Here is an 11,328-nt window from a genome sequence, read left to right on the forward strand (position 1 = left end):
TTTACAGGACGACCACGCCTAGGGAGTGTAGCAACAGTGCTGAACTTTCTCCATTTGTAGACAATCTGTCTTACCGTGGACACATGGACATCAAGGCTTTTAGATATACTTTTGTAGCGCTTTCCAGCTTTATGTAAGTCAACAATTCTTGATCGTAGGTCTTCTGAGAGCTCTTTTGTGCGAGGCATGGTTCACGTCAGACAACGCTTCTTCAGAAGAGGCAAACTCAAAACTCGTGTGTGTTTTTTATTGGACAGGCCAGCTTGATTCACATTGATTGGACCCCAGGTTGGCTGACTCCTGGCTCCAATTAGCTCTTGGAGAAGTCATTAGCCTAGGGTTTCACATACTTTTTCCACCCTGCACTATAAATGTTTACATGTTGTGTTCAATAAAACATGAAAACGTATAATGTTTGTGTGGTATTAGTTTAAGCAGACTGTGTTTCTCTATTGTTGTGACTTAGATGAAGATCAGAACACATTTTATGACCAATTTATGAAGAAATCCAAGTAAGCCCAAAGGGTTCACATACTTTTTCTTTCAACTGTATATGTTTTTGAATCAAATTCTGAATGTTGCATATAAAGTAAACGGCCACGATTTCACATTGACTTTTGTCTTGACATTCAGCCACTTGCATGACAACTTTCAAGAAAAACAAATTCCAAACTCCTGTCTGTAGGCCTACTGCTATTATCAGAGGCATCTATCTGGAATAATTTTATCAAATATGAGTAATGCGACAAATAAAGTTTGTGTAAATTTAATTATTACTAAAATAGTCAACAAACAAAATATAATAGATAGATTAATTCATACAGTACATGGTTAAATGATAATTATAACAAAAATGCATTTGATTGAATTGAGCCTTTCAAAACACCAAATGTCACCTCACAAACAGGCAAAGAATAAAAAAGTACAAATCACTGCACAAGACAAAAAACACTCAGAATACACAGATATAATGCAGTTCAGACTCAGTAGAACATATTATAAAAAAGCCTGACTAAAAAGATACATCTTAAGACGTGTTTTAAAAGTCTGCAAGCAATCGCTGTTTCGGATGTCTAAGGGAATGTAGTTCCATACGCGGGGGATGGGGTTGGGGGGCAGCACAGCTAAAAGATCTCGCACCCATTTAGTAAGTCGAATCCGAGGTACCACAAGAGAAATTGAAGATGAAGATCTGAGAGCACGTGAAAGGGTAGAACCTAATGAAGTTCAGTAAGACAATCGGGTGCAAGATTATGGAGTGTCTTCTAAGTAAGTAACAGAACCTTAAAATCGACCCGATACGTTACTGGAGCCAGTGCAATTGCTGGAGAACTGGAGAAATGTGCACGGTAGAAGGTGTTAAGAACACGAGCTGCAGAATTCTGAACCAACTGGAGAAATTTGGTCAAATTTGATATAAATTTGGTGGGAAAACCAGTGAAAAGTGAGTTGGAATAGAGGTTGTTAATTGACGTCACGCCAAGTTGAATGTTGCGCCATCTTGGGACGATAGCTACTAGTGTGTTCAATGCAGTGTTTTGTTTTTCTAGTTAAATTAAGAAATAAGAATATGGTTGTAAGAAGGTTCTTGTGTGTAAGGAAGGAAGGAGGCAGGGTCGGCGTGACTTGAGGGACAGAGTCACTTTTATTTCAGGACTCTAACACAACTTGGCGCAACAGCGCTCTCTCAAAACATTCACAACAATAAATAAAGTTCTTATCAATTCTCCCGAGATTCACTTCCGGGTTCCGGTTTCTCCTCACTCGTTTCACGTCCCTCAGTCCGCGTCTCTCTCAAATTCTCTTCTGAGACTGCCAGCCTTTAAGCAGTCTCCTCGCCAATCACTGAAACAAGAGGCAGGTGATCTTAATCTGCGATCGACCCATTTGCTTACCGTTTTTCCCGTGTCTCTCCCAGGTCCGGTGCAGACGTCACTAAACCACGCCCCCCTTGCCACATACCCCCACCGCCCGACTCAGGCCGAGGCCCCATCCGGCCTGCAGCCTCCCCCCTCCTCCTGGAGAGGAAGTCGGCCACGACCATCTGAGGCCCCGGTCTGTGGATCACCTTAAACTTAAATGGTTGTAATGCCAGATACCACCGGGTGATCCGCGCGTTGGTATCTTTCATGCGGTGGAGCCACTGGAGCGGAGCGTGGTCCGAATGGAGCGTGAATTCGCGCCCCAGGAGATAATAGCGGAGGGTGAGTATGGCCCACCTGATTGCCAGGCACTCTTTTTCGATGGTGCTGTACTTCGTCTCTCTCCTCGAGAGCTTCCGACTGAGGTACAGCACCGGCCGTTCTTCACCCCCCGTCTCCTGGGACAAAACTGCCCCCACGCCCCGATCCGAACGAAAAAGGAAGAGAAAAATCAGGGGAGTGCAATAACGGTCCGCCACAGAGAGCAGCCTTCACTTTGGTAAAAGCCTGCTGGCATAGCTCCGTCCACTGGACGGTATCCGGTGCCTCCTTTCTAGTGAGGTCAGTCAGCGGGCTGGTGAGCTCCGAATAATTAGGTACAAACCTTCTATAATACCCCGCCAGCCCCAGGAACTGCCTCACCTCCTTTTTGGTCTTGGGTCTCGGTGCGGTTGCAACTGCTGCCGTCTTATTAATTTGGGGACGCACATGACCATGACCCAAGTGGAAGCCCAGATACCTTACTTCCACCCGCCCAATTGCACACTTCTTCGGGTTAGCCGTCAGTCCGGCCCCTCTCAGCGATCCCAGGACCGCCCTCAGATGTTGCATATGCCGCTCCCAGTCGTTGCTGTAGATTACGATATCGTCTAGGTATGCCGCCGCATACCCCGCATGTGGTCGCAGCAGGCGGTCCATGAGGCGCTGGAAGGTGGCCGGAGCTCCGAATAAGCCAAACGGAAGTGTTACAAATTGGTGTAATCCAAACGGCGTGGTGAAGGCGGTTTTCTCTTTGGATAGGGGAGATAAGGGGATCTGTCAGTATCCTTTAGTTAAATCCAGTGTCGAAAAAAAACGAGCCGAGCCAAGTCGATCCAGCAACTCGTCAATCCGTGGCATCGGATATGCATCGAACTTCGACACAGCATTCACCCTTCTATAATCCACACAGAAACGGACCGAGCCGTCGGTTTTAGGGACCAAAACTATCGGGCTCACCCAATCACTATGGGACTCTTCTATTACCCCCATCTCGAGCATTGCCTTTAATTCTTCCTGAACTACTTTTTTCTTGTGTTCAGGTAATCTATAGGGCCGGCTGCGAATCACCACGTCCGGTTTAGTCTCAATATGGTGCTCGATGAGGTTGGTGCGGCCGGGTAGGGGCGAGAACACGTCCACAAAATCTGCTTGCAACTTGGCTACCTCGGTGAGCTGGGAGGGTGAGAGGTGATCCCCCCGCGGCCAGAGCAAGGGATTGAACTTGGAAGCTCGCTTCTGGTCCGAGATCATCCTCTCTACTCACTACCGTCGCCAGTATCACCGGGCTCACCTCATTCCATTTTTTTAGGAGATTGAGGTGATATATCTGATGTGCTCCGCTCCTATCCGACCGCACTACCTCATAATTGAGATCGCTTATTCGCTGTGTGACCTCAAAGGGCCCTTGCCACTTTGCGAGTAACTTGGAACTCGAGGTGGGGATCAATACAAGCACTTTATCTCCCGGTGCAAATTTACGCAAGTTAGTACCCCTGTTATACTGTCGGCTTTGCCTATCCTGGGCCTGTAGCAAATTCTCCATGGAGAGCCGCCCCAGTGCATCGAGTTTTGCTCTCAGGTCCAGGATATATTGAATTTGGTTTTTGCTATCCGAGGGTCCGTCCTCCCAAGCTTCCCTTAGGACGTCCAACACCCCACGGGGCTGACGTCCATAGAGTAGCTCGAAGGGGGAAAACCCCGTGGAGGCTTGGGGGACCTCTCGTACCGCAAATAACAGGGGTTCTAGCCACCGATCCCAATTTTTGGCATCTTCGTGTACGAACTTCCGGATCATTGACTTCAAGGTGCGATTAAAGCGTTCGACCAACCCGTCCGTCTGTGGGTGGTAGACGCTGGTACGAACTGCCTTAATGCCCAATAACCCGTATAGTTCGCGGAGGGTCCGTGACATAAACGCCGTGCCTTGATCTGTGAGAACCTCTTTAGGGATTCCCACACGGGAGATAATACGAAACAGGGCGTCCGCAACACTTTTAGCCGAAATGCTGCGGAGAGCCACCACCTCGGGATACCGTGTCGCATAGTCTACTATGACCAATGCGAAACGATGTCCTCGTGCCGACAGCTCTAATGGCCCGATCAGGTCCATACCAATTCTCTCGAAGGGGACCTGAACCAACGGAAGGGGGCACAATGGTGCTTTAGGAGTGGCCGGTGGGTTTACCAACTGACATTCAGGACAAGACGCGCACCATCTGCGCACGTTCTCATGAATGCCCGGCCAAAAGAAGCGGGCCATTAGGCGGTTTAGTCTTGCTGTTTGTCCTAAGTGACCAGCCATTGGATTACGGTGAGCCGTCTGGAAAAGCATTTCCCGGCGGCTCTTTGGGACAACTAACTGCGTTGTATCATTTGATTGAGTGTCTCGGGTCACTCGATACAACCTGTCCTTTAAAATGGCAAAATACGGATAGACCAGCGGTTGTGCAGGATGGAGACGCTGTCCGTCGATGGTACGAACCTGGTTGAAGGCATTTTTGAGCGTGTCATCGTGAGACTGCTCCAGGGCAAAATCATCGCACCGGGAGAGATGTAGTCTCTCCACAGCACTCCGCTCCCCTGGGTCAGTCGCCCGAGGTTCCGGCTCAGCTTCCCCTGCCTGCACAACCGCACTCTTCCGTCGCCCTTGACTTCCCGAGGAAACATCCGCACACAATTTCCCCAACAATACAGAAAACATCGGCCAATTCGTCCCCAAAATCAGCGGATGTTTGAGATGAGGATTAACCGCCACCTCTACTCTATGCTTTTGACCCCTAAATTTTATGGGCATCGCCACTATAGGATATTTCACCACGTCCCCGTGTACACACCGTACCTTAACCATACGGCTCTTATCCTTTGCCACGGACCGAATCAGGCGTTGGTGGATGGAGGTTTGGTTACAACCCGAATCCACCAAGGCCTGATATGTAATCCCCTTAATACTCACAGGTATTTGATACAGGCCGGCCGGATCGAGGGCAACCTGGGGGTCGTCGGGGACCCGGATCACCGTCCCGACCTCCATCACTGGACAGCGGTCGATCGTGTGACCCGGCTCCCCACACCGCCAACAGGTCGGCCCAGACTTTTCCGCCGCCCTAGCGGCAGGAAATGGGCCGAAGGATTGGCGAGGAGAGGCTTGTGGTGAAGGAGAGGACGTAGGTTGGTTGTATCGGCCGGTTCCCCGGAAGAACTGTCGCCCGTTTCCCCCTGCGTCTCTGGTCCTTGGGCGGGTCTGGGGCCAAAGGACACTGGAGACCTGGGAAGAGGTAAAGGTCGGGGAGAGAGAGGGGGAGAAACAATAGGTGGAGGAGGGAGAGATGTTCGGGGTACACCGACCCCAGGGCACGCCACCATCTGATCCTCAGCCAGCTGGATGGCCTCCGTCAGCGACGCCGGCCGGTGGCACTGGACCCACTGGGCGGTCTTCGGCGGAAGCCGCACCACGAACTGCTCCAGTGTCACTCGGTCCAGGATCTTCTCGACGTCGCCTCCGTCGGCCATCAGCCACTTGCGGCATGCATCCCGGAGCTGCCGAGCCAGGGCGAAGGGTTGGCCAGCTTCCCCCAGGTCCAAAGATCGGAATCGCTGCCGCTGTTGCTCGGGGCTCAGGCCGACCCGCTGGAGGATGGCTTTTATTGAGGTCCGCGTAGATCAGGAGATTCTGGACTGGTAACTGCTGGGCGGCTAGCTGTGCCTCCCCCGTTAGCAGCGGGATTAGCCGGGCCGACCAAACATCCCGCGGCCAGGCCGAAATCTCCGCGGACCTCTCAAAAATATCCAAAAACGCCTCCGGGTCGTCCTGAGGCCCCATTTTGTGTAGCGACAGACCTGCGGCTGGTGAGCTGGTCGATAGTCCCCTGTTGCTGGCTTGGAAGCGCCGTTCCTGGAAGGATGGATATCAGCGGCTAGGGATTTGCAAATGTATCATATAATCCAGTTACTGTTTTGGAACACATGGTTAGAATATGGTCAGCAGTTGAATGTTCATTCTATCAGACCTTGTCTGATTATAGCACAACAGAAGACATACAAAACTCAGTGATTGTCATTGCACCAACTTTCCATGTACTAAGCAAGTTGCATTAACTTTGACCTGACTGACTTGCAGCCTTTAACAGGGAAGATTTTCTCCTCCGGGGGCAAGAAGTGGATTTCTCTGATCACTGTGTCTGCCAGTCTATGATCTAGAGGGACATTTAGATTGGTCATTTCAGCCAGGACACACTCCCTTCAATTCAATTCAATTCAAGTTTATTTATATAGCACTTTTCACAATGTGTATTGTTTCAAAGCAGCTTTACAGGGGCAAACAGGAAAAACAGAAAAGTTAAAACACAGCACAGTGCATGGTATTTATACAACGAGTAAGATCATTCTAATAAATAATATATAATTTCTAACAAAATAAATAAATGAATGAATGCAGTCTCCCGGTGAGCAGGCCAACACTGCCCTGCTGTGGCGAGGATCCCAATAATAGTAATATTTCTGTTTTGTTAGAGTTTAAAAGGAGGAAATTACTAGTCATCCAATGTTTTATGCCCTCGATGCACTCTGCCAGTTTGGATAGCTTTAAGGAATCATCTGGTCTTGATGAGATATATAGCTGAGTATCATCTGCATAACAGTGGAAGCTAATTCCATGTTTTCTAATAATGTTGCCGAGGGGCAGCATGTATATGGAGAAAAGCAAGGGTCCTTAAACCGATCCCTGAGGTAATCCATAATTTACTTGTGTAAGATTTGACGATTTCCCATTTAAATGGACGTATTGATATCTGTCTGTTAAGTAAGATCTGAACCTTTGCAGTGCCTGTCCCTGAATACAGATATAATTGTGTAAACGATCTAGTAGTATTTTATGGTCTACAGTATCGAAAGCAGCACTAAGGTCAAATAGGACTAAGAGTGAGATGTTACCTTTATCTGAAGCAATAAGGAGGTCATTTGTAATTCTAACGAGCGCAGTTTCAGTGCTGTGATGCGGTCTAAAGCCAGACTGAAACTTTTCGTGCATGTCATTATTTTGTAGGAAGGTGAGTTGACACAGTTGAGTTGACACTAGTCAACAGTCAACTAGTATTTTAGACAAGTACGGGAGATTTGAAATCGGTCTATAGCTTCCAAGTTCATTGGGGTCTAAATTAGTTTTTTGATAAGAGGCTTAATTACAGCCAGCTTAAAGGGCCCTGGGACATGTCCTAGATTAATTGATGAGTTGATTATGTTACAAATGGGCTCAATTACAGCAGGTAGTAACTCTTTTAATAAAGTAGTCGGATTGGGGTCTAATAAGCATGTCGTCGGTTTGGGTGTGGCAATAATTTTAATTAAATCTTCCTGATTTATAGGAGAAAAACACTCTAGCTTTTGTTTTTGGGTGACGGTTGAAACTAATTCTTCCGACACACTTGGAGGTTTGGTTTTAGCTATGTTGTCTCGTATTATTTCGATTTTCTCAGTAAAAAAACTTCATGAATTCATTGCTACTGTGACAGGCTGAACAAGACACAGACACAAGTATTCCAAAAATTAAGCCCCGGAGGGTGATTTAATGTGCACGCAACACAATGCCACACGGTGAGGTATACAATGGGGAAATATAACTCCAGGGTGCTCCGTGATAGCTGTGGGGTGGTGCTCGTGCCTCGTGGTGTAAAACAGTGGTTCCCAAAGTGGGAGTCGCGACCCCCCGGGGGATCGCGTAGTGCGAGATGATTTACAGAAACTTAATAAAAAAAAAAAATTGTATATGTTAAAAAAGGTTGTAATGATGCGAGTATAAATTTAGGATAATTAAAATAAACTGGAAATAAAACTTCCCGACCAATATGACTGGACAAGGTCACCATTTAATGTAACCACGGAAAATAATCTGGCGTCAGATATGGAAGATGCGCTGATAGAACTGTTCGAGTTCTGGGTTTCTGTTGCGCTGGAATATCCACAGTCGTCGAAAGCCGCGTTGGATGTACTCATGCAATTTGACTCAACGTATTTATGCGAAAAGACATTCTCCGCGCTGACATTAAGAATAAACACAGTTCACGGTTTAACGTGGAATATGATCTGCGGGTGGAATATGATCTGCGGGTGGAATATGATCTGCGGGTGGCGATCTGCTTTGCTCCGCGCACAGCGCCCATCCATCACATTAGGCGTTTTTTCTGAATACAAAGTTATTGTTGTATGCGTGTTACAGGCAGCTTGTTCGTATTCTGTCTTTATTTCACAGTTATGGGATGTATTTGTTTTTGTCTGTAATTTGTTAATAAAATAGCCTGGCTTAGAGATTGTGTTCCTTTTTGTTTTAGCTCTGTCAGTATGTAACCAAATCGCAAATCCTTACAAGCTGTCGGAGGAAAACACAAAGATGAGAAAGGAGGGGGAGGAGGGGGGGGGTCGCGGGTCGTCAGCAGTCTAATATTGGGGGTCGTGGTCTGAATAATTTGGGAACCCCTGGTGTAAAAGATCCAAACTCCTTAGTATCCCGTGTACCGATCCTGAGATCGTCAGTTACTGGTCTCTAGAAGAAAGCACAACAACACGTTAGTTCAACAGATAATGTCTGAGAGCAAGCTCACCCTTTCCTCTTCTTCCTGGGTTTATAAAGGGTGAGCTTGATTGGGACCAGGTGCTGACGATCTGCAGGTATATGAGCTTGATTGCTCCGTTGACATGGCGATGCTGACCACGTATTGACCCGCTCGTCACACTACCAAGGTGCGACGGAATACCCAGGTCAGGTGGAGTCTGTTTGTTTGTTAGTTTAGCAATTGTACTAAATAAAAACCTTGGATTATTTTTGTTATTTTCTATTAGGTTACGGAAGTGCTCGGCTTTTGCTGCTTTTAATGCCTTTTTGTGACAGCTTGCACTCTCTTTCCATGCAATTTTAAAGACCTCTTATTGGGTTTGTTTCCATTTTCGCTCCAGTTTACGCGTTTCTCTTTTTAGGGCACGAGTGGTGTTATTATACCATGGTGCTATGATCTTTCCATTAATCCATTTTGACTTCATAGGTGCGACAGCTTCTAATGCATTGGAGAAAATGGTGCCCATGTTGCTGGTCATGTCATCGAGCGATTCTATATTAGTTGGAAAGGTTATTAGAGTGATTAATGCGATGAGTAGGTCTATTGATGCATTGATGCACTGCAGAGTCTAGCAGTTCTTTAAATGCCACAGCTAATGGATCGTTAGCAATATCTACGTGGATATTAAAATCTCCAACAATCAGTATGTAACAGGTTCAATAATGAAGGAAGAAAGGAGGCGGGGTCGGCGTGGCTGAGAAACAAAAGATACTTTATTTTCCACTCCTCGAGGCTTCTCCTTCGGTATGTTTCTCAGCCGTCTCTCTCTCGTTTCTCTCTTCCTCCTTCGTGCCTTAAATGCGTCTCCTCGCCAATTACTAGAACGAGAAGCAGGTGATTTCACTATAGCGTTGATCTGCTTACTCACCGTCATTCTCCCGACACGCCCTCTCTCCGCAGACCGTGCTAAACCACGCCCCCCCTGCCACATACCCCCACCGCCCGGCTCAGGCCGAGGCTCCATCCGGCCTGTAGCCTCGTCCCCCCCCCTCCTGGAGAGAAAGTCGGCCACCGCCATCTGAGTCCCCGGCCTGTGGATCACCTGGAATTTGAATGGTTGTAACGCAAGATACCAACGAGTGATCCGCGCGTTGGTGTCCTTCATGCGGTGGAGCCATTGGAGGGGTGCGTGGTCAGAACAGAGCGTGAATTCCCGCCCCAGGAGATAATAACGGAGGGTGAGAACCGCCCACCGGATCGCCAAACATTCTTTCTCGATGGTGCTGTACCTCATCTCAGTCCGTGACAGTTTGCGACTGATGTACAGCATCGGGCGATCCTCCCCCTCTATATCCTGGGACAGGACCGCGCCCACGCCCCTATCCGAGGCATCAGTCTGCAACAGAAAGGGAAGTGAAAAATCGGGAGAGTGCAATAACGGCCCGCCACACAGAGCAGCCTTCACCTGGGTAAACCCCTGCTGACACTGCTCCGACCATTGGACGGTATCTGGTTCTCCCTTTTTAGTGAGGTCAGTCAGCGGGCTGGTGAGGTCCGAATAATTGGGTACAAACCGTCTATTATATCCCGCCAGCCCCAGGAACTGCCGCACCTCCTTTTTGGTCTTGGGTCTCGGGGCGGTTGCAATCGCTGCCGTCTTATCAATTTGGGGACGCACTTCCCCGTGACCCAAGTGGAAGCCCAGATACCTTACCTCTACTCGCCCAACTGCACACTTCTTCGGGTTAGCCGTCAGCCCCGCCCTCCTCAGCGAACTCAGGACCGCTCTCAAGTGCTGCATATGCCGCTGCCAATCATTACTGTATATAATGATGTCATCGAGATAGGCTGCGGCATATGCCGCATGGGGTCTGAGAATACGGTCCATGAGACGCTGAAAAGTAGCTGGGGCTCCGAACAACCCGAACGGAAGTGTGACGAATTGATGCAAACCGAACGGCGTAGTAAAGGCTGTTTTCTCTTTGGATAAGGGAGATAGGGGGATCTGCCAATATCCTTTCGTCAGATCCAATGTCGAATAAAAACGAGCCGTGCCCAGCCGGTCAAGTAATTCGTCAATTCGAGGCATTGGATAGGCATCGAACTTCGACACCGCATTCACCTTGCGATAGTCCACACAGAACCGGACCGAGCCGTCGGTCTTCGGTACTAAAACTATCGGGCTCGCCCAGTCACTATTGGACTCTTCTATTACCCCCATGTCTAGCATCGCATCTAATTCCTTCTGAACCACAATTTTTTTGTGTTCAGGCAACCTATATGGACGACTGCGCACTACCGCACCCGGTTTTGTCTCAATATGGTGCTCTATGAGATTTGTGCGGCCGGGCAGGGGCGAGAACACATCTGCAAATTCAGCCTGCAACTTCGCAACATCCGTAAGCTGGGAGGACGAGAGATGATCTCCCCCTGGCGCCAGAGCGAGAGATTGCACTTTGACGTTCGCTTCTGGCCCGAGATCATCTACTCTACTCACTGTCGTCGCCAGCATTACGGTGTTCGCCTCACTCCATTTTTGAGGAGATTGAGGTGATAAATCTGATGTGCCCCGCTTCTGTCCGATCGCACTACCTCATAAT

The sequence above is a fragment of the Triplophysa dalaica genome, chromosome 20 (genome assembly GCF_015846415.1).
Source record: "Triplophysa dalaica isolate WHDGS20190420 chromosome 20, ASM1584641v1, whole genome shotgun sequence".
In the NCBI taxonomy this organism is placed as follows: domain Eukaryota; kingdom Metazoa; phylum Chordata; class Actinopteri; order Cypriniformes; family Nemacheilidae; genus Triplophysa; species Triplophysa dalaica.